The following is a 23,710-nucleotide window of genomic DNA, read 5'->3' as shown; positions in this document are numbered from 1 at the left end:
AATAAAATGTTCGCATGATCTTCAGCTTCTGTTTTTGGGGCTGCAGCTTTATAACTGTAGCTTTATAAACTCATATATGCAATATGAATCCCTTAGTGCGTAAGTTAGGGGTGTAAGGAGGTTGTTGTAGATTTTTCCATGTTGTAGGAAACCTTGCCATCATAACTCGGAGGTTCATCTCGGGACAGGGACATATTGTTTTACCTCTGTCCGTCCATCCGTCAGTCAGTCACTTGATATTTGGTCCGGAGGATCCACTAGGACGGATACAAATCTATTGCGTCATTATTGCATTTTCCCCCTGGAGATATTCGATTGACTAATATGAATGCAACACCAGTGTTCCCAGCAACCATTGACATAACATTCGCTAGATTTTTTTTTAATATGGAGGGTCAGCTTGTGTACTCCGGATTGAGGTCTATCTCTATCCTTGTTGTCTTCAGTCCCGTTTTCTGGGAAATATATTGCGGTAGTCTCAATGAATAGAAGCTCACAGATTTCTTGTTAATTGTGGTGATTGTAGATTGTTGTCAGGGATGGATTTAGGCGGTTGCAGCTTGAAACTTTAATTTCTCGCTAATTTTACCACACAATAGTTCCGAGATATCTACATTGCACCCAGAAGAATATTTCAATAATTTAACCTCAAAAAAATTTTCGCCTCGCTCCGCTCGCCGAATATAAAACTTTGCGCCCCCCTAAACAAGAAATCCTAGATCCGCCCCTGTTCCAGTGTACCAGCACTATACAGTCCTGCAACTACGGTAGGCTAGCACAAAGCAGTCAAAATTATACATACATCCTTTGTTTTTTTATTTATTTTATTTTATTTTATTTACTTCGCTTTTTCTTAAACATACAAAACATTTAACTAATTATTTTTGCAAAAACTCACATACACAAATTTAGGCATATTTCGGTTTACACAAAATATTTGGCAACTAAATTTACTTACACAATTTGGCATATCAAAATTATCCGCTCTTTACTTGGCTGCTGGTGTACCAGGACAACGTTGCTGCCGCTCACTGCTGTTTGCTTGGCCTAGCTTTCCTCCTGTTCCTACTTTTGGTGGCTCCGTGTTTATCAATTATTTATTTTTACGTATATATTTTTTATTTATCTTTGATTTTCTATAAAAAAAAAGTATTTTTATATTTTTTTATTTTTATATATTTTTCTTTTATTTATTTTTATATTCTTTTCTTTTATTTATTTATTAAATTATTCATCAATTTATTCATTCATTTAATTATTCAAATTTTTACTCTATTTTACTTTATATCTAACCTTTTTTGTCATTCTAAATTATATCAATTACCATATGGTAAAAATTAAATTATTAAATGCCCAAAAAAGGCACAAGCTAGGGCCGACCGTGCAAGGGCTATATAGCCAGTCAAGGTCGTTAAAAACGTCCATTTGTTGTGAACTTTTTTTTTTAAATGTGCACTGAATAGATGAAAAACACGAAAGGCGACACATAACCTTATGTGAAAAAAAAAAAACAAACACGTTTTGATTCAAAATAAACTCATTTCAGTAAATCATGTTATATGTGAAACTAAATCTTGTTTTGTATCACATAGTACATGGATGTAATATTTTACCTGAAAAGTTTAAGATTAAAAAAGAATTTTCAGACAACGTGTTATTCTTGACCGTGAAATAAATGCGTGCTCAGACAAGACTGTATAGTTTTTGCTTAACTCTGTTGACCACATCCTTACGAATCTAGTGGATAGTTGTCTCATAAGAGCTTTCTTACATTTTGACGAAAGGAACGAACGAATGTAAAGGGAGCATGTATTACACATTTCTACGATAATGCTGAGTGTCTGTGTTTTTATCCGGTAAAACAGCATTCTTTTCTGAATTAAACTTGAATGTTTTTAAAAATTTAAGCATATTGCAAATAAAACACGTTTTTGATATCTGAATTAAAGAAAAAAATTCAAATACACTTATGTCCGATACGTTACTATTGTTTACCACGATTACACACATTTGCGCGGGAATTGTTTTCAAAATTAACATTTTAATGAAATTATTCAAGTATGATACTCTAAATTTAACGACAAGATTCACACTTATTTTAAATGAGTATGCCATCATCAAATTGTCAACGCGGATCATCGTGATTTGCAAGACAAGGATTCTGCGATGTTTTGAAGTAGTGTGAACTAAATCTGTGGAAAAAAGATTTTGCGATGAAGATGAAGTTTTTTTCTATTAATATTACTCTTATATATTAAAAAAAAATGAGACTCTTGCGATCGCAGAAAACAAAAGTGAAACGGAACAAATATTTAGCCCCCCCCCCCCTCCCCATTTCAAAGTTAATGGTCGTTGCCTTAGTATTCCGCAGATTTTAATAATAGTATTCATTATCTTCAGTTGATCAGAACATTCTTTTACACGTCGTTTATTTGTTTCATCTAATAATTGTGGACCTTTCTTTTGTTTATAGGATTTTTTTTCCTGACGAGCCTATATATAGGAAATTTTGTAGAATTATGAATCTCCTTCCCCCTGGTGGTATTTTTATTTTACAAACAATGGTACATTAGTATAGAGATTTTTTTGGGGGGGCTTGCAAACACTATTATGAAACATCATCGAAGTTCCATGACGCTTCAATTAAGATTACATGTACATAAATATGTCAAAATAAAGGATCCCTTAAAACGAGTCTAACATATGATTCGTCAAGCGTACGTACCTTTCGTCAAATTGTAAGAAAGCTCTATTTATAATTAGTATTGGCAATCATACCACATCTCATCTTTTTTTAATTTTTTTTAAATGTATATTTGTATTTCAATATGTGCTTGTACGGAAGCATATTAGTGCCGCATATTTTTTATTATATTTCTTCCTATGATTGCGTTATTACCTTTGGTCGTTTGAATTGTTTTACATTTGTCATTTCAGAACCTTTTATAGTCGACTATGCGGTATGGGCTTTGCTCATTTTTGTAGGCCATACGGTGACATATAGCTTTTACTTTCTGTGTCAATTGAATGAATGAATGAATATTTTATTTGCAAAAGCATATAGAACATGCTATGGCAATACATAATATATACACAATGTGACGAAAGACTGATAACAGAGAACAAAACAATAATAACATTTCTAACCAATAATATCAGATCTAGCTTTCCATGCATTCTTCAAATAGTTACAGAGCTTAATTGTTAGCGATCTAGAATTAGCTTTCAACAAATAAGATAGTTTAAAAATATTAGGCCATGAACAATAATAGTGTGGCAGAAAAAAATATTCTAATTGCCCTATATGCTGGACATACCAATACAAAATGAAATGCATTCTCAACACATTGCATATTACAACATACATGGAAGCATTTCTCTTGGTATATCAGAGAAGCGACCAACTTCAACATTAAGTTTCAATGTACCATTTCGTAGTTTTTTAAGAATGTTAATATTATTGTTGTAGCTAAAATAATTCTCAAGACAAAATTGGTCTCTTGTGAAAAGTTTTCTCATTGGCAATCATACCACATATTCTTTTTTATAAAAAATCAAAGTACTGAAGTACTAAACATCGGATGACCGCAAGTTCTCGTGGATAGTCACAAGCACAAAAGTCGTGTCTCAGAAAAAAGTGAGGTTAAGGTACATATATATAGAGACAAGTTTGTGCGTGGATGATGAATAAATGACAGGGTATTTAACCTCACCGTAATAATTATTATATTGAAGGGATACAAATTAGTGTTGTTTTATATTTTATTAATATTTGTATATATAATTTTTTATCCATTTGTATATCATTCTTTTTTGCTATTCAAATAATAGTGTAGTGCAAGTGCATGGTGGACACTCTTCTGTATTAATTGGATTTTTCTAATAGATTGGACTTGAGTTGGCAATCATATTTTCCCGCAAAATTTCTTGAAATATTCTTCCGCATGCGTTAACACAAATTTTCGGTATTCTTGATTTGTTATTGATATATATATATATTATATATATATATATTTCTCACGACAGAACATTTTCATATCATTTATCTATGTTCTAAAAAAATATTTTCATGAATATTTATTGATGAAATTGATATATAATAAGCAATAAGGAATGTTATTTTGCGTTCGGTTATCAGTCAAAAAAGAAAGTCACGTGGGTGGAAATGACTGTGGCAACAATACACCGGAATGCCCTCACGGTCATCCGATGTAAAAATCAATTATGTGGCGCTAATACGCTTCCGTATTTAAACCTGTTTCACTTAAGAGGCAAAATAATTAGACAAATAGCAAGTCTGGATTCGCCTGCCTGGTGATGCATACAAAGCAGAAGGCGTTTGTTTATCATCTGGCCTAGATCCGTTTTAAGATAATAAGTAACCATAATAAAAAAGGGAGATGTGGTATGATTGCCAATGAGACAACTATCCACAACAGTTAAAATGAAGTGGGTGTAAGTATTTAGAGACCATCGAATGGCCTTCAACAATGAAAAAACTCATACCGTATAGTTTGCTATAAAAGGCAATTAGTTTGTTTTCTCATTTTAAGTATCTTCTTAAATTGTTAAAATATAAAGTCATAGTCAATTCATAGCCCTAAACACGCATGCCTTGTAAAGGAGAAGCGAAGAATACCAGACATCAAAACTCATAAGTGGAAAATAAACCAATAAAGCCATGGCAAAAAAAGACAAAGACAAACAACAGCTATAATATAAAAAAAACACGACATAGAAAACTTAACACTGAGCAACACAAACCCTACCAAAAAAAAAACCAGGGGTGATCTCAGGTGCCCCGGAAGGGTTAGTAGATCATGCTACAATGTGGCACCAGTCGTATTGCTCATGTAAGTACACAACCGGTGATAAGTCTAGATCGGTAGGTCACATTCGGGGAACAGGAGAACGGGCCTGTGGTTACGACGACTAGAAATATATCAGCTGATGGAATTTGCTACCTAGAAATGGAAAGTCCACAATTGGGAGCCTGAAATCATCTCTTTTGTCGTAAAGTATTGTTGCCAACCAACCCGCAATTTTAATCTCTAAATGTAAGTCAAGATATAAGGCAGACTTAACTGTATCTGTAGGGGTGAGCAGCTGAGACATCAAGTACCCCTCCCTTTTCATATATTTTCTTTATCAAAAACATATACCTTGTCATATATCAAGAAACAAAAACAGACCTCTGGTACATTAGTATAGAGATATTATTTTTTTTTTGGGGGGGGGGGGCTTGCAATTCATTGCTTTTTTCCATAAATTCTTACACTTTCCTCTATTTGCCCCTTTTATATATCTTTCATTGTGAAGAAATTTCAACAGACAATATTTATAGCATCTATAACTAGCATCAGTGGAAATACTACATTGGAATAAATAGAGATTAATTGGTTGGACAAATAGCTGATACATTTGCGATTGTGCTTTAACCGCATCAAAAATAAATACTGACACCTGATAGTTTCAGATACTTATGATTTAATCAAGCAAGTGATAACATCAACTTAGTGATATATTTAATCTGAATTTCTCACCCTTTTCATACATCATGGAGCATGAAATAGTGACCTATTCCAGCGACTCATCCCTACCACTCATTACATAGGAAATGCCCCCCCCCCCCCTCTCGAGTATATTATATTCTTACTCGAAGTCAACATCCGGATGTAGTGATACTGCGAACTGCTAGCACTTTTGTCAGCTCAAACCTAACAAAATTATCTCTTCATGTCTAACACAAAAAAGACACAGCCGCGTGTTTAGACATTGGAGGCATTGAAATGATGCAACACAACTAATTTAAACCAGAAATCGCTGTTTGATTTGTGCTGTTTATGCATAATTCTAGAACGGTAAAAGTGACGCCACCCAAATTCACACTTGATTATTGATTGGTGGTAATAAACATTGCGTTTAAGTTTCATAACATTTGGCTGAGGCAAACTTAAGTTAGAGAATGGTAACCAATTCGGGGGCGTACGGACGTACAGACGGACAAGGGTGAAACTTAATACCTCTTCGCTACGGAAATAGTCAGATTTCTTTTGTTGAAATCTTTTTTAAAAATAATTCTCGATTTTTGTTCTTATACTAAATTAAATTAAGGGATTTGTCCATATGCATACATTTTATGTATACCCATTCTCGCTTTTTTTTCACTCTAGTAAAGTTGCAGCGTAATCGAGAGCGTAATGATTGGCATGAATACTAAACAGATGAGGCTGTTACGATAACAAAAATACAAGAAGTCATTCAACCTTAGGTCACCGAAATACAAGGAAAGCTACGTCAGAGTACTTTATCTGTACATGCGTATATGAATAAGGAAAAAGTTTGTGATCGAGTCTTGTTCTTGTCTAACTTGGAAATTAATTAAACATATATATTTTTTTCGTTTACAAAAGGTAAAGTATTTGTTTATATATATAATTTTTATATACAAGTAAATTGTAAATTATATATATGTAAACAAGATTTAAGTAGCAACATACAACGACATAAAGTAATCAGATGCTAAATGTATATAAAAACGAGCTGCATCAATTATTTGACGATACTATTTATCATATTAAAGCTAAAACAGTCGGGTTACAGAATTATCTATTATAAACTGATTTTTCATGTTTTGATTTGGTCTTAGATATTTTCATTTTTTACAGAAATTTTGACAGTTTTTACATATAATCATAGAAATAAAGTGTGTACTGATTATCTGAACTACAATACTAGATTCGGTCGAATCATCATGTTTGATAACACGCAGAAAGACAAGCAAATTTAAAACTCAATGAAAAAAGAGTGTGCTCATATCTACTTTAAGAACTCTTTTCACTCAGAGGCGGATTTAAGGGAGGGGGCATCACCTCCACCTTCTTGAGATGCTTCATATACTGTTGCATAATCCACACTTTTTACCTGTTCAACTCCAAACTTTTTCTATGTAGGGGCAACGCCCCCTTTCAAATCCTGGATCTGCATCTCTTACTATACGTTACGGGTTTAATTATCTATTTGGTAACATATTAAAACTTTCAAAAATATATAATTTGTTTACTGGTAAAACACTAACTGGCAAACGATGCAGATTCATGGTTAAAGGGTCATCCAAATGATAAAGTGAATGGAGACGAACAATCGTATCTAAATATTCAAGATACATTCTTCCAACTGATTACTTAGAATCAGTAAATACAACAAAAACTTGCATATTCATATATTATTTTCTTTTGTGTGAAAATGCAGTATTTCTGAATATCTTGTTTCTCTTTTTGTTATATTTTTCTATGAATTTAAAGCATTACATATGATGACATGTAAAACCTTGAAAAAATAGAACGACAAACGATCTGTGAGAGAAAAAAAAACATTTCTTCACTTCTTTCATCCGTGGCTAACCATATTCGAACTAGTCGCATCGATTTGGTGTAACGATAAATTCTGATGTATAATGAGAATAAAGCACTGCCAAAACTTTTTAAACTGAAAAACGCAACAATCAGCGTAGAGGTCCTCATTGTTCCTTTTGATGGCATGGTGGAGGGTATTTTTTCTACTGCAGTCTAACATACTCGCCTTAACCAATGACAAATGAAATACTTGTAGAACCCAATGTGCCGTCAATAATTTGCTTTCAAATTTGCATGTACATGAAATATTTCCCACTGGACGTAAAACAAACAACAATAAATCACCAATCACTTTAATTTATTAACTTATTAGGATAAGAAAATTAATGTATACTCTAGTCTTTCATAAGAAGGCTGCTTGATATACACATTTTTTTTTGGTACCTTTAATTCGGAAAAGAAAATCATAAAAAGTTCTCCTATGTACAATTTGTTTTTCTTCTTATCCGAATTCGGATAACGCAAAGACGACTTAATATTGAATATAGATATACTTATCCGAATTTGGATAAGATTCGTCACATTGCATACTTAACTCTGTGCGGTAGGTCATGCATTCTTCTTATCCGAATTTGGATAAGAACAGTTATTATTCCTTGATAATGTGTATTATGTATTCTATACAAATTCGGATAACATTAGTTTCTCTCCTTATGTCTAAACGATGATAATTCAATTATTTATTCTTCTTGTCCAAACTAAGATAATTAAATAACTACTGCAATTTTAACAAATAATGTTTTATAAAAAAAAAGAAATAGGTCTAAATACATTATTGTATTGAGTTCATCTTAAAAAAAAAAGTGTTGCCTTCCAACATTCTTATTTCAGAAATCTCGCTTATCCGAAACACCCATTGACTTGAGCATATGGAAATGCTCAAAAGCAATTGGAAGCTGTTACTAGGATAACAAAAAATCATGGAAAAAATATTTGGTATTCTGAATTATACTCAAGTTTTATATTTACCAAAAAAATTCAACCGGTATCTCATCAGTGTAAAATAATTTTTTTGGTACTAAAGAACCTTATGAAATTGATTTCAAATATTATATTACTAAAAAGATGCTTGATTACCTACCAACATGTTAACAATATCAGACATCCAAGTCTTACTCCCAACACCATGAAAACATCATTATAACAACCTAAAAATAAAAAAAATAAAAAAATAATTACTTGTTTTACAGATCAATCTGTCTCTAAGAAGACTAACAAAATAATGCTATGTTTCATTTATTAAAACCTGTTATACATCATCATCTTCACTATATAAACTTAAACTGCTAGAGATAGAAATTGACCTTGTGCAAGTGCACATTTATGTATAAGACAATGATTTTGGAATATTCAATTACAAAATCAAATGGTTTTGTTCTCTTTTGATGGTTCTTAAAATCATTTTCATAACAGCGTAGACAACCCCAATACTTATGTTGGTAATAATACTAACTCAATTACTGTAAATTCAGAAACTATTGCAATGTTTTTATTATTGTGAAAAATGCAACATGGTTGTATTGGCAATAATCTAAACTAGCATTTTGAAATTTTTTATATGAATTAAACAGGATTTTTCTCAATATCGCAAAAATTAAAATCGCATTTTAGTCTAAAATTACAAAATCGCAATGAATGAATGGTTATTTATTTTGAATTTATTGAACCATAAAATTAATTTTTGACTCTTCACATTGAATAATCCGAGAAGCGGATTATGTAAAATGTGAAGAGTCAAAAATTAATTTTATGGTTCAATAAATTAAAAATAAATTATAGCCATTCATTATAAATAAATTTCTATCAAAAATAAGGCTCAAAGAACTTTTATATTATTTATATTAACCATAACAACGTACACGGATGTTGGTGTATGAATATACAACGTCAGAGTGGGCGTGTCGCCATAAAAATTGACATTGAAAATAAAAGTAATACTTTTAACCAATCAGAAGACAGTAAATACACCAAATTTATTTATTAATAATTGCACGCAATAATTTCTGAATTTACAGTACCTTTAACTTGTTTGCCATTGGCTATCGATAACAATGATTTTACGCTCACTCAGTCTGTCAGAGGCCTTCCAATAGGGATTTAAATAGAATAAAAGAGCAAAGTACATGTAGGCACAAGAGAAGAAAAAAAGAAAATAATTATTCAACATATAAATCAACACACAAGGTTTAGTCCTCTGCTAGTAATTCGTACTATTTGATGTAGGCATTTAGAACCTTTGGCGACCCCAGTTTAAATGTCTATAACACATTCAATTTGACAAGTGGGCGTTTCAGACAAACTTTCACCTTATCTGACCCAGTCAATAGATAACATAAGAGGCCAAGAAATCGTCTTGTCCACGCTTTTATGAAAATGATTCTATATCAATTCAATATTCAAACAGTTACAGACTTTGCATAAAAATTTGTTCGACCCAAATAAGTTTACAAATTCATTGATAATAATTTGCATACAGTTGGTTTCTATCCAACACAACTCACTTGATACCAGACAGAAAACAAATGTAAGACTAGATACTCTTAAAATCAAACACTGATAGAAAAGAACCCTTAAAAAATAATGTTAAATGCCTATATATATATTATTACCATAAAATTTGTGGAATATATAAACTAACCACATATTTTTCATGGTAAAGCCTCAGACTTGGTGAAGATTAAATTGACCATCTCGCTTAGAGCTGCTCTCCCGGCTGACAAGGTGGCTCTCCTCATCATCTTAACATCTTTTTTTTTTTAAATATAGTTTTATACATTAAATATATCAGATGCATTTCCAATAAATCCCCTTTCTTGAAAATTTCAGCAAATCAATTGTTAATGACCCAAGATTTCTCCCACCCTGCATACTTATTATCTAGAGCTCTGCTTACATTTATTTTTTTTTTTATTACAGAGCTCTAAATAATAGTCAATATTAGCTAGTATACATCTGATATTAAAAAAAAAAGTACAAACATGAATATCCAAGTAGATGAAAATCCTAACATTGAGGGAATTTCAAGTATGTGGACTTAAACAGGGGTATAATAAATTGCCTCCCTTTGACCCAAATTTCACCCTGTTCGGACTCCACATCCTTGTTATATTAAACAAAATAAAATAAAATAGTACAATTAAAATTAAAAAATAGATTGATAACAAAAATCTAACACATTTCAATAAAATATTTCGTACTGATCGACTTATGGTGGCAAAGTGGTCCTATAAGTAGTTCAACTACTGTATCACTAGCCTGTCAACACTGAGAACCCTCACATGAAATGTGTAACTTCATTCTTAATTTGACTCAGGTTTGCCCGTTTCCATGATGAAGGTGATGTTTTCACCAGGCACTCTGCTTGTCTCCACAAATAAAAATTTACAGCCAAAATTATAGTAAATCATGTTAAAGTGGTGTTTAACACCAGAAATCAACCAATCCAATTTCAACAAGATGTTCTTCAACTATGCCTTTTGTAAAATTATTCTTTGAAAAATATCACCTTGGTTACAAACCAAAATCAGCTAAAAATGACAAAAAAAGTGCAAAAAATATATTTCTAACTTCTTAACTTCGTAAATTCCTCTGCATTAGAGCACCCTTGTCACATATCTTAAAGATATTAAATTTAACATGAAAGAAAAGGTTGTAAGGGGATATATTTACTGCAGACCATTATTCATCTTTTTAGTTTACACTAGAGAGGCATTTGCTATGGTAAGGTATTTTGAAACGTTGCTAAAAAAAACCAAAACAATTAAAATTTTTGCTAAGAAATTTAGTGGGAATATTTACATCGGCAGATTTAATTGCATTAACTACATGTATAAAGTAACTTGTAAAATTTGAAAGTATCTCAAATCCTAAAATAACAAAAAGATGGCAAAAATATATATTCCAATTTGCAAAAAAAAATACATTTCAATATTTGAACATTTTTTTTTCTTTTTTCTTTCTTTTTCTTTTAGATTATCCATTCTTAAACTGCTGGAAGTGTTTTGACTAGACATGAGTATAGACGGAAAATAGAAAGAATTTTTGTAATGTCAAATACAAGTTAACCTACAACTTCCAATCTTGTTGAAAATGGAGAATCTTTACATATTTTTTTTGTAAAAAAATTATAAACATTTTCTCAAGCATACACAAAAATAGTCTGAATTACATTCTTTACTGTTGCAGTTATATCACACAACCATTTTATGCAGCCACAGTTATCTGAAAAAGAAATATACATTACTCATGAACATTGAAATAATATTTAATGCAAAACAATTATAATTAACTGAGCATTACAATTATAATGTATAGAACATTTCTTTTTCTTTGTTATAAAGTGATTTGTTGACATAAATTTTAAAGTACCAGTATTTCTTAGGATGAAAAACAAGTCATTGGCTGATGTCTTGACAAATATCTTTTCAACGTTGTTTTATAGCTATATATAGTATATCAGGCTATTAACATACTTGATTGAATTTTTTAACATTTAGTCATGTTGAACTTTTATAGCTAACAATACAATATAGGTTTTGCTCATTGTTGAAGGCATAGGGTGACATTTAGTTGCATTCACATCATTTGGTCTCTGGTTGATAGCTGTCTCATTGACATACATACCACACTTACATATTTTCATATATGGGGACAACTATAGATAACAAAATAACTGAAATCCCAAGATTTCGCATTATACATTATACTTTTTGACTTCCCTTATATATCTTTATACCTCCTTCTAAATTGTTTATTCAACTATAAGTAAAGAAGACATTAATATGTAAGATCTACATCTGTGCCTAACAAAAATCTTGGGCTTTAAAATGCTCTTGGATGAAAAGTTCATAAATCTATGTATTGATTCTTACCATTAAAGTCAGCTCCAATGCCCATTCCCAGCTTCAATCCTTACAGACAAGCTGTGATGCTAACTTGAAATATAAAATGATAATTCATTAATAAAACCCTGTAACTCGGAAACATAAAATCTAAAATTTATAAAAATTGAAAGGGAGCTAATAGATATAAACAATTCACCACGATTACTTGCAAGTTGGTTAAAGCATTCTTGAAAAACTGGAAATACCCCCTTTTTTTAATGAATAAAACCCCATAACTCGGAAACGTAAAATCTAAAATTTATAAAAAACGAAAGGGAGCTCACGTCAATAGATATAAACAATTCACCAAAGTTTTATGCAAATTGGTAAAAGCGTTTTTGAGTTAATGTCCGACATGTTGACGACGGACGGACGAACAACGGTATACCATAATACGTCCCGTAAACGGGCGTATAAAAACTGTTTAAAAGGTACTTTGTTGGTATTATGTATGTATATTGAATAGATTGAATGATTGGTTGTTGGTTGCTTAAGGTCCAGTGGCAAATCATTAAATAGAAATAGTCTTAAAATGTGTTATATATGTCAAGAACATATGGATGAGACAGCATTCCAACAAGCCAAACTTTTTTATGTAAACAATTCAGATCCTAAACTTTACTTTTATTTGGTTACTAATATAATAAGAGTAGATTCCTGTAAAAAATCTTTTAAGTGTTCAAATCTTGTTTATCCATAAAATATTTATAATACATTTGAGTTTTCCAAAACAGGACTAACATACTGGTACATACCTTTGTATTAGCTGTATAAGACCACCAAGTCCTTTTTCCACACCATGAAAACATGTCTCAGAAAGAACCTGAAATGAAATTATAATCAACACATTATACATTTTGTAAATCAATTTATGTGTTACCGATAACCTAAAATTTACTAAATATTGTTCTGATTTCTTATTGCAGGTAGACAATTGTATAAAATCATTTTTTTTTCAAATCAATATAAAAGATAGAAAAGTAAAAAAATGTCAGATTTAAATTTAACTGCACAAAAAATATCTGAATATTTTAAAAAGTTATCTCCCATTGAATGCAAAATCGTGTTTTAAATTGTACTGGTCTTTTCTTGAAGTTTAATGACTTTTTTTAGGATTTACTATTGATATTTTAATAGAAAATCTTGTTCATGTATCTTGTATCTTTAAATACAAAACTGGTAAATTAATTCCTCAATGGTGTTTTAAATGCAATATTTCAGAAGGGTCTGTTATCTTAAAAGATCTGGCTAAAATAAACTTGCCTTTTCTATTTTCATGGTAAAGAGTCAGACTTGGTTGAAGATTTAATTGACCATCTTCCTAAGAGCTTCTATCCTGGCTGACAAGGTGGTTCTTCTCAATATCTTATTGTCAATCTATGTTGTGTCCATTTGTTTTTAGAAAATAAAGTAACATACATAAAAAATGTCAGATGCACTTTCAATTAATAAACTTTTTGAAAAATTTCATGTAATTATTTTAAGTGACACATAATTTTTCCCACTCTAAATTTCTATTATCTAGAAAACATCTGATATGTAAAAAAGTGCATAAATGTGAGTATCCAAGTAAATAAAAATCTAACATTGAGGGAATTTCAAGTATTTGAAGTTAAACACAGTATAATAAATTACCTCCCTTTGACCTAAATTTCACCCTGTTAGAACTCCACATCTTTGTTATATGCTTCTTGTAAAATATTCTTAAAATAATATACCCTTTGTTATAAACTCAGCTAAAAATGACACAAAGGTGAAAAAATATATTACAATTTGCAAAAATAAAAAACATTTCAATAATTGAACATTTTTTTCTTTTTCTTTTTTTCTTTTCTTTTTAGATTCTCCATTCTTAAACTACTGGAAGTGTTTTGCCTAGACATGAGTATGAACAGAAAATAGAAAGTAATTTTTGAAATTTCAAAGACCTATTAACCTACAACTTCCAATCTTGTTGAAAATGGAGAACCTGTACATAATTTTTTTCTTTTTGTAAAAATTATAAACATTTTCTCAAACATACACAAAAATAGTCTGAATTACATTCTTTACTGTTACAGTAAAATCACATAGCCCTTTTATGCAGCCACAGTTACCTGAAAAAGAAATATACAGAATTAAACGTAATTGTCAAAATCTGAAAATTGAAACATCAAATGCAAAATAATAAATAACTGGTCATTATAATCATGATTCATAAAACCCTTTCTCTTACTTTGTTTAAAAGTGATTTGTTGATATATTTTTTGAACTTCCAGTCTTTATTAGCAGAAAAGGATGAAAAACAAGTCAATGGTAGATGTCTAACATATTTCTTTTTTTACATATTGTTTTGTTTTGTATTGGTTCTTACCATAAAAGTCAGCTCCAATGCCCACTCCCAGCTTCAATCTTTACAGACAAGCTGTGATGCTAACCTGAAAAATAAAATGATTAGCCATTCAAGATTGTTTAAAAGGATCATTTTTGATATACTGTATGTATATTCCATATTTTGAATGATCGATTCATTTGATTGTTGGTTGCTAAATGTCCAGTGGCAAATTAAATATGTCTATAAATATGTAATAGAAGTTGAGAACAGCAAACCAGCATCCCAACAAACTTTTACATAATCAAATCAGATAATTAAATTTACTCCTTTAAAGGCAATTAAAGAAAGCAAAGACTTCTTACCAAACTCCTACAAACCTTCACGCTTAGAGCACATGCTATTTCCAAATACATTTTATAATACTTTTTCTTTTTCAAAACAGGACTAACATACTAGTACATACCTTCGTATTAGCTGTATTAGACCACCCAGTCTTATTCCCACACCATGAAAACATGTCACAGAAGAACCTAAAAAGAATTAAAAAAGACACATTATATATTTTACAAATCCATTTCTCTATAAATATAAAGTCACTATATAATGTTCTGATTTCTTACAAATGTACACAATAGTATCAACACAAGTTTGTAAGATAAACTGTTGACAGAGATGTCTCGCCTAACAGCGGAAAATGAAAAACATCTGATGATTAGCAACATTGCTAATTAATTCGATAATTTGTTAGTAATGCAAATAAATACAAAATGTCATTGATCTATAGCAAGGAGTAACTATTAACCTGACTAAACAGAAAACTTAATGACATAATAAAAATAAAACAAGTCAAAGGTTTTTGTTTGGAATTTAACTGCACAAAAGTGATGTGCAAATCCTTAAGAGTTATATCCCATTGAATGAACAAATCTTGCTGTTAATTGTACTTGTCTCCCCTTGAAGTTTTAAATATTTTGATCAAAAATCTTGTTCAAGAAAATGGTAACTTAAATTATAAAACTTATTAAAATTAATACATCAATGGTGTTTTGCATGCAGAAGATCAGAAGGGTGCTGGCGTGTTGTCTTAATATGCACTTCTTGTCGAATATTTCTAGAAAATGTATACAAATATTTGGCTTAAATAAACTTGCCTTCTTAATTTCTTGGTAAAGCCTCAGACTTGGTTGAAGATTTATTTGACCATCTTCCTTGGAGCTGCTATCCTGACTGCTTTCAAAGGTTTTCCATCATAGTTTTTATGCTAATCAGTCCACTGAATCCATTTTATTTAAGTAAAGAAATGTCCTTTCCATTGTACATTATAAAATGTACAATAGTCACCAGAATGTTCCAAGGCATCTCACATTTTTTCAATCATGGAAACTGAAGAAATTCTCAATTCAAAATACAAATAATTTATAAAATTCATTTAAAAAAGTACTGTAAAAATACCAGACATGCTTTTAAACAGGTAACTTGTATTTTGATAATTTACGAAATGTATTCTGTACCCCACAATTCTCCCACTCATTAAAAGTATATTTTAGAACTATGTTTACATTTTTTTTTATTTACAGAGCTCTAGATAATAGCTTTTATATAAGTTACCAGACATCTGATATGAAAATACTTATACAAATGTAAGAAAAAAAGTACAGTGTAGTAATAGTACAATAAACACATATAAATCAACATTTTTAAAATATTTTGAATATATATAAGAAGATGTGGTATGAGTGCCAATGAGACAACTCTCCATCCAAGTCAAAATTTATAAAAGTAAACCATTATAGGTCACAGTACGGTCTTCAACACGGAGCCTTGGCTCACACTGAACAGTAAGCTATAAAGGGCCCCAAAAAATTACTAAGCATAGTTTAATCAAAAATATCTCGTTTTCAAGGTTTACTACTCATGTACATAGTAGTATGTATAGTCCCAAAATTTGTAAAAGCCTCTATAGATTTGCAAACTCTCTGAATTCCAAAAGATATGGGTTAAAAAATTTATTTTACCTTTGATGAAAAATTACTTAGTTCCCAAGTCAGGAAAAAAATTATCAAACAATTCCATAGTACCAAGTGGACAACTTAAATATTTGTACAATCATTGTGTGAAGTTAAAAAGATTGAGATTGAAAACTGCAGGAGTTGATTACACAAAATCAGTACCATCTTTGAAAATTTTGGAAAACAATCAATAAGATCAGAATTAAGGCAAAAATGGGAGGAAATTCCTCAAACAATTCCATATAAGCAGGTACACAACTTAAAAATGTACGCAATTATTCTGTGAAGTTTCAGTTGTACAAGAAAAAGCTGAAATGAAAAAATACAAATATGATGCAAAATGATATTACATGTATCAAGTATGAAATCTTTAGATTTAATAAAAAAATTTAGAAAGAAAAAATTAAGAACTCAAAGAAATGATATAAATACTGATTCTTTATAATAAAAATTAATTTCAATACTTTATAATTTAAATTCATTTCAAAACTCAAATGGCACGTAATACTTCAATAAAATATATTTTTACTTTAGTTTTATACTTGAAATAAAAATAGTAGCAAAATTTACAATTGAAAAAGTAAAATTTTTTGTTCCCAGATTATTTATGAAAGCATTTTCGATTGGTTATATCAAAATTTGTTTTATGTAAGATTACTTCCAATGACTTTTGTCAGAAAAAAAGGAAAATCACTGATATCTTGACAATAATGGACTGAGGCAAGGTTACTGCACTCTCCGGAATCATTGGTTCCTTAAATGGATAAGAACCAGAAGCAGCCAATATACACACTTACAGGAATCAGCTCTTTTTTGCTACCGGGAAAAGAAAACAGATTACCAGTTAAATCTAAAATAGTCTGGTTATCTTTAACTTTTTTAGTGATTAAATCCCCAAAGTCTGAAACAGGGTCTAATATAAATCTAAAACTGCTTGGTTGACAGAACTGATTGTAAGCTATCGCTCAGGCAAAAATAATATCGTATATAATGCCTACCCATGTTAAAACTACAAAAAAGTATAGCTTGCAACAATTATTTCTTAATTATTATGGACTAATGGAAAACTCCTTTGAACTAATGAGGCTAAAGTTGGATCCCTGTTAAAGAGTCAACTTCTTAGATTACTCTTTGTCTGGCCATGAGTTTCAAAAAGGATCCAATGAAGAATAGCTGCAGTCAGTTATTTATAATTGGGTTTTACTTATTTTATTTTTTTAAAGTATTTTATGATGGCAAGTGCTTTACCTATATTGTAATTACCAAATTTGAAAAAAGATAGAATGGTTTGATACCAAGGAGCAAATTAATTTATGTTGTAATTCAAACGGTATGATAGGGTTAAGATCAGTCTAATACCTTTTTCAATAAAAGATCTAAATTGTATAAAATGAGCTATATTTCAACAAACTTATGATTTGAAATTTGAAATTTTTGTGTTGTACAATCTACTCCTTTTCATGTACACATGATAAATAGAATAAAATAGACCAGTTTTCAGCTCCTTTTTTGTGATCTTGAAATGATCCTGCTCACTGTCAATACTTTTGATTGCTAAAAAAGAAAAATTGTTTCAAGAAGCTGGACAAAATTATCCTTTAATATATTGATCACAGAATGGCTTGGGAAGTTAAAAAGATTAATTTTCTATTAAACAGGAAATTTTTACAAAGAAATGCTTAAACTCAAGACAATTTAATTTTACAAATTACGATGAGCAATTGTTAAATGGGACTAACAAGTAAAATTAAAACATTAATACCAGTTGTCAATTATGGTCTCATAATAATGAAGTTATCATTAAATGTCTGGAATCTGTGGATGAAAACCTAGTGTTGAAGGTGAGAGTTGAAAATTAACTCAAGGTTGAGAAGCTTGAAGCAAAGGGAGATAACTACTGTAAGATATCGGGATTGATAAGTTAGATAACTCTTCACTTGGAGATGATGATAGTTTCAGATAACTCAAAATGAAGTTTTTAGGGTATTGGAAATCATTATGAATTTTGTTGGTCATCTCAACGAGATTGATTTTCTCCCTTGAGCCGGTACCGCGAAAGTGAGAAAAACAATCAAGTTGAGATGACCAATAATAATCTCTTTATCGCTATTTTGCTTATGACGATGTTGAAATTTACATTGACAATGGCACGTGCAGCCTTAGTTTCTAGAGATACTTTCCATATCTTTCTACTATGCTGAGAAAGGAAATTATCAGTAAGATCAAAGGAATATTCAGTAAAATAGTGATAATAATATATATATCATAGAAATTTATTATTGTTCACCAAATATTAAGACTTGTACAAGCTTTCAGTCATGTAAGAATTAATAACCTTTACGATTATGTTTATAACTCTATAATAAATGTAGATTAAACATCCAAATTCTTTTTTGTATGGCAGAATTTTCGTTATGGCTTGACTGTTATAAAAATGTATTTTTACTTCTTTATTATCTTAATAGCGATCAGTGCTTTAAAGATGTAGATACCCAGAAACAATTTTAAAGAAGATAAAGTTTATCTAAAAAAATGTTTGGATCATTTTCCACTTCCCCTGAATTCAACTTAATTTACGAGAATATGTTATTTAGTTTTCCAATTCATCATAATATGTCAAATACAATTTAGATTTTGATTTTGATTGAAGATATTCATTTTCAATTTTGAAAATAAGAAATTAAAGAAAGTATGAAAATCGTACAGATTCAAAGTTCAAAGCAGCTTTATGCTCAAACATTTGATTATTTTTTTTATGACTAGAAATATCAAATATTTTTCATTTCAGAATTACATGTATAGATTCCTTCGAATGGTAAACACCACACCCTAAATACCTCAAAACCAAAGAACCATCCAAAGAACAACTGAAACAAACAGAAGATATAACCAACCCTACTACTTAAACACCAATAAGCAACTTTGTTATATGTTAGTAAAGACACGCAGCGCTCCAAGCATAATGTATTTCTGAAATGATCATTTGATATTTGTTAAGTCTACACCAAAACTCTGAAGATAAAGAATGTTTTGCTTCGGAACTTTGCATGCACTAGACTACGAGTTTAAATCAATTTCAAGTACTATGTTATTCTATAATCTGACAACTACAATGCTTTGAAAATTTGAAAATTTTAGGAAAATTATTATTTCACTATAAATCTTAAATTTTAATTTAAATGTCTTAGGAAAATTATTTCATTATAAATCTGAAAGTTTAATTTAAATGACATCTTTTTTTTTTAACGAAGAAACAAAAACATGCAAATAATCATTATCTTTTGATTTTGCCATTTGATTAGGGACTTTCCGTTTTGACTTTTCCTCAGCGTTCAATATTTTTGTGATTTTACTTTTTTTTTCACCACAAAAAAAGCACTGATAGACCTTCAAGACAATGTTAAAAAAACTTTCAATCGTTGGATCAAAATACAGTCTGTAGTGGTGAAAATACAGAGAAATTAATCATAACCAGGATAAACCTCATCTGAAGTTATTGCAACTATCATCATCTCTGTATTGATAACTTATAATATTAAATTAACACCCCAATTATAAAGAAGGCGTTATACCCTGGGTTAATCTCCAACTTCTATATTTTGCTTCTTATGTTGTTGCACATTAATAGATGCATAATTTAACTATTGAAAATTATGGACAAATCTTTTACTGCATTCAAGAAGAAAAGATAGACATGTTTCGAGTACAGGTACTTGGCTATCATGGATCAAATGATCATTTGGCTACTGTTGTAATAAATAACATGAAAACTTTCACAATTAAAAATTGCTCATCATAATCCTTCAGAAATATTAGAAATTTTAATGGTGAATATTTATAACAAATATAAAAGAAGACTTTTTCATATAAAAATAACTAATTCAGAATTAAAGTATTTTTAACTTGGGGTGTACTGGATGACACACACAGTACATCTGTGTTATAGAAATTTCGCCTGCAGATTAACCACATAGGAGTAGTAGTAGAAGTAAATGTGTGCATTTTCAAATCATCAAAAGTTGAGATATTTAAAAAATTACTGCATTCAAATTTTGTTCTAAATACCGGTACAAATTAAGAGTAAAAATATGAAATTTAAATAATCTGAACCCAGTCATATTTTTTCAATTGATAAATACTTCACATAAATATCTAAATTTTCAGTCTGGGGGTTGGAATCCCTCCTTTTATTCTGATTCCTCTTTTTTTTTTAATATGTGAACGTTTCATGATGTTCCTAGGTTTGGAACCCCCCACCCCCCTTTTCAAAATGGCTGTATCCACACATTGTACTGACTCAACTTCCCTAATGTAAAATAATATACACAAATGACTTCTCTGAGCATGGTCCCTGGGTCTTACTTTACAAATGTATAGCTCAATTGGATCATGTAGTTTAAATTCTTTCAAATTTGTAAATTCATTTCATATGAGTTACCTCCCCTTCACTCAGTGAAATTTTTAAATTTTCTATCATCATGGAGGGGCATTAGGATTTTTTAAAGACTTCAAGGTTATTTATTTTTGAAGCCAAAGGGAATTCAGTATAAGAACTTTATTTTTCGTGGGAATTTGTTTCACCCTTATCAAAACTCTGGAATTAATGAGTAATTTTTCTGACTCAGTGAGTGAAAGCTTTATTCTTTTACATAAATTTTGGTAGCACCCTTTGCTAAAGCCCCTCATAATGCAAGATACCAGTGTTTTCATGGAGTAAGACTGAGTCATCATTATCTTAACTTGACTCACATGAATGTTAAAATAGATAACCAATATTTTCTGTGAAAAAAAGGTGTATCAATTTAATAAATTTTGGAGCATATTTTTTTTAAAGTTAAATTGAAGTTAAAATTTTGTCAAACATGAAGATACTTCAAAATAACAAACAAAGAATAATAATTCTAAAAAACTATATTTGAAAATTATGTGCCATCTTTATCTTGTCACATTTAAAATTTAGAATTGAAGAAAGAATGAATGAAAAAAACACCCTTGACTTTGTCAATTTGTAAATTTGTTAACATATCAATTACTTACCCACTTCTGTCCTGTCCTGGTAGTAAAAAACCCATCCTAGTAGTACTTCTGTCCTGGGTCACCTGAGTTCATCCCCTGGTCTCTGGTTGGCTTGATGTTGTACATTTTTAGTTTTCAGTTTGGTGTTTTGTAGACTTTTGTCTGTCATTTCTTTTGGTTCCAACTTCCTGGATCACCTGAGTTCATCCTTGGTCTTTGATTGGGTTAGTGTTGTACATTTTTTAGTTTGTGTATTATTTTGTATATTTTTGTCTGTCCTTTCTTTTGGTTATGGGATAGTCTGTCTTTCTACATCCATACTTAAAGGTATTTAAGTTGATTTCTTCTGTGTGTTTTATCCCATTGACATTAATACCACATACTATTTCTTTATGACAAACTTACATAGGACCAAAAAAAATTTAAAAATACGGTATACCTATATATCTCTGTATAAACTCTGTAATGGAAACAGATAATAAAGATTAGTGATGTGTTTGAGGAAATTGTTGTCAATTCCATCGAAGCAGATCTCTAATAAGCCATATTCAAGGTTTATGACTGAATCTGCCTCTGGCCCCCATCTGTAACAAACATTAAATTTACAAATTAGTAGTGTTGGGGAATGTTGGCGTCACTTCTATCAAACAGGCCCTTTAACAATCTCAGAGTAGAATGATCTTGTTACTATTGTATAGCGTTACGAGAACTATATGCTACTCTCCCTAGTCTGCTACAACGGAGTCTATCCAAGGTCTATGACTGAAACATCCTCCCAGCTGCATCTGTAACAAAAATAAAATTCATAAATTAGTAGTGTTGGAGAACGTTGGCGTCACTTCTATCAAACAGGCCCTTTAACAATCTCAGAGTAGAATGATCTTGTTACTATTGTATAGCGTTACGAGAACTATATGCTACTCTCCCTAGTCTGCTACAATGGAGTCTATCCAAGGTCTATGACTGAAACATCCTCCCAGCTGCATCTGTAACAAAAATAAAATTCATAAATTAGTAGTTTTGGAGAACGTTGATGTCACTTCTATCAAACAGGCCCTTTAACAATCTCAGAATAGAATGATCTTGTTACTATTGTATAGCGTTACGAGAACTATATGCTACTCTCCCTAGTCTGCTACAACGGAGTCTATCCAAGGTCTATGACTGAAACATCCTCCCAGCTGCATCTGTAACAAAAATAAAATTAATAAATTAAATGTCTGTGGTAAACCTTAAAATGAAATAGAAATACATATAAAACATTACACATAAAAACATAAATAAAATGGATCAACCAACCTTATTTCAATTCTTTGAAGTAACTTTGCCCCCTGAAATGAAATATAAATATTTATTATACCTCAATTATCATTTTCTATATAAAATAAGTACACAATATTTTGACTTACAAGCTTTGAACTATTGGACCTTGTTGAAACTACTTGACTGCAAGCTTCATTATATTTCGCGGGATTTCCAATGCAGCTATAATGGAGGATTTTGAAAATACCGGGGAGAGTAATTTTTTACCTATTGTATCTAGGGTTGACGTCAGTGCAAGATGTAGTCTTAGCATTTATGAATATTTATGAAGTAAACGTAATGATTGGGTTTCTGCTTTATATATTACGATCGTTGATTTATCACAGCGATTTATTGTCTGTTGTCTTTTTTTGATATAATAAAACACTTACGGACTGGATATTTGTGGAAAAGAAAGTTTATTGTCCCCTAGGATACAACTATTGCCCTCGGCTACGCCTCAGGACAATAGTTGCACCATGAGGGACAATAAACTTACTACTACATTCATACACAGTCAATTAGTATACAATATGCATTACACATAAACATATAAAAAAAAGAAGATTATTATATATAAAACAACCTTTTTTTTAGTTCTTTTAAGTAACTTTAAACCTTTATAGAAACTTGAATTATTTTTTTTCAGTTTTTTTTACCTCACTTTACCATAAAATTTGCAGGGAATAAGACTGCTGTCAAAAAATAATATAAGATTTTTACTTTCGAAGAAAATTTCTCTCAAGCTAGTCAAAAAAGGAAGCATAAAAA

General features: G+C 30.5%; 1 protein-coding gene and 3 long non-coding RNA genes across 4 annotated transcripts in view; 1 reads left to right on the top strand and 3 right to left on the bottom strand.

Annotated features, from left to right (window-relative positions):
- The window catches only part of LOC127700514 (uncharacterized), a 34,175-nt gene extending 23,010 nt beyond the window's left edge, over nt 1–11,165 (bottom strand). The window contains exons 1-2 of the long non-coding RNA XR_007981614.1: nt 10,054–11,165; nt 8,497–8,563 (exon numbers count right to left, since the gene is read on the bottom strand). This is a non-coding gene — a long non-coding RNA (uncharacterized LOC127700514). The remainder of the gene's footprint in view (nt 1–8,496; nt 8,564–10,053) is intronic.
- LOC127700463 (histone H1.M6.1-like) overlaps nt 1–23,710 on the top strand; it is a 65,892-nt gene that overhangs the window by 30,763 nt on the left and 11,419 nt on the right. The gene's annotated exons all lie outside the window — the stretch shown is intronic.
- Nucleotides 11,537–12,346, bottom strand: LOC127700640 (uncharacterized). Its single transcript, XR_007981675.1, has 2 exons — nt 12,287–12,346; nt 11,537–11,636 (listed from the first exon to the last, which is right to left on the bottom strand). It is a non-coding gene; the product is annotated as an uncharacterized LOC127700640 (long non-coding RNA).
- On the bottom strand, nt 13,524–15,144 carry LOC127700506 (uncharacterized). Its single transcript, XR_007981610.1, has 3 exons — nt 15,076–15,144; nt 14,652–14,715; nt 13,524–14,394 (listed from the first exon to the last, which is right to left on the bottom strand). It is a non-coding gene; the product is annotated as an uncharacterized LOC127700506 (long non-coding RNA).

This window comes from Mytilus californianus, unplaced genomic scaffold (assembly GCF_021869535.1).
Source record: "Mytilus californianus isolate M0D057914Y unplaced genomic scaffold, xbMytCali1.0.p SCAF_1, whole genome shotgun sequence".
Taxonomy (NCBI): Eukaryota; Metazoa; Mollusca; class Bivalvia; order Mytilida; family Mytilidae; genus Mytilus; species Mytilus californianus.
Note: the sequence above shows the minus strand (reverse complement) of the source record. Positions and strands in the feature narration are given on the sequence as shown.